Source organism: Solanum tuberosum, unplaced genomic scaffold (genome assembly GCF_000226075.1).
Source record: "Solanum tuberosum cultivar DM 1-3 516 R44 unplaced genomic scaffold, SolTub_3.0 scf00691, whole genome shotgun sequence".
Lineage (NCBI taxonomy): Eukaryota > Viridiplantae > Streptophyta > Magnoliopsida > Solanales > Solanaceae > Solanum > Solanum tuberosum.
Genome location: NW_006239605.1, coordinates 102,615 through 104,014, shown reverse-complemented (window position 1 = coordinate 104,014; position 1,400 = coordinate 102,615).

Sequence of the window (1,400 nt, the reverse complement as noted above, 5' to 3'; positions counted from 1 at the left end):
TAGATACCTATAAAAATAATGAGTGAAAATGAAAAAATAAAAAGAAAGTCCAACACTTATTTAATTAAGAAATTTGTACATGATCACTTCTTTTCCTGATATATGAAAAGGATTAATACAAAATGAATTTTTTTCCTTTTATGTTTGTAATTTTTTTTTAAATTTATATTTTCAGATTTTAAATTAATTTAGTTAATTTAATTATAAATTTAAATTTAATTCTTTAAAATTGAGAAGTTGTAAAATTTGGATTTTGTCCATAATATGTATTTTTATTTTTATTTTAGAAAACGTGGGAAGTTAAAAAAAAACTCAAAATAAACAAGGGCCATTACACGTGTTTTCAGTTTTTTTCCTTTTATGCTTGTATTTTTTTATTTTATTTTTTCAGATTTTAAATTAATTTAATTATAAATTTAAATTTAATTCTTTAAAATTGAGAAGTTGTAAAATTTGTATTTTATCCATAATATGTATTTTTTTTATTTTTAGAAAACGTGGGAAGTTAGACTTTTTTAAAAAAAAAAAATAACTCAACCGTTTTTTCAAAATTTTTTTTCCTTTTATCTACATTTGTTTGGCTAAAAATCTGTAACGCTTTTTTTAAAAAAAAAAACTAACAATTTTAATTGGCTAAAAAAACTGTAACTTTTCTTTTTAAAAAAAAACTTTTTTTATTTGATTAAAATATTAAATTAATTCTATTTAATTAGTTGATTATTTAAAACAGTAACTTGTATTGTAAAACAGTAACTTTTTTCTTTAATAAAAAAAATTAAATTAATTCTATTGAATTAATTGATAATTTAAAAGTTAAAAATCTATATATCTATATAAAGGAGGACCATAGACAAGGTGATGTGACACCTCTCTATGGCCTCCATTTGCATTTAGCTTTTTTCTTCTTTTTTTGGCTTTTTAAAAAACATAAATTATTATAAAAATAAATTACTTAAATTTATTACAAATAAATATTTTATTGATGGAGGAACATTTATTAACAAAAACTCTTCATATTCTTTTTTTATTTATTTGTCTCACTTATAATAAAAGGAGAAACATAATTTTATCTTTTTTTTACTTTTTTTAATTTCAAATTAATTATTGTATTGTAAAAATATATTATTTAATTTATACAAATAAATATTATTAATGTAGGAACATTTACAACAAAAAATTCTCCACATTTTTTTTTCTATTTTTTTTATCTCACTTCAAATCATGAAATGATAATAATTTTTTTTACATTTTAAGTATTTTTATCTTTATTTTTTAATTTATTCACAAAGAGTTATTACCCATGACTTTCCCCTCTTTAATTTTTACTTTTAATAATATTCATAACTCTCATAATTTTTATGTCCATAACCTCCAAACTTAAATTTGTAAGTTTATGATGT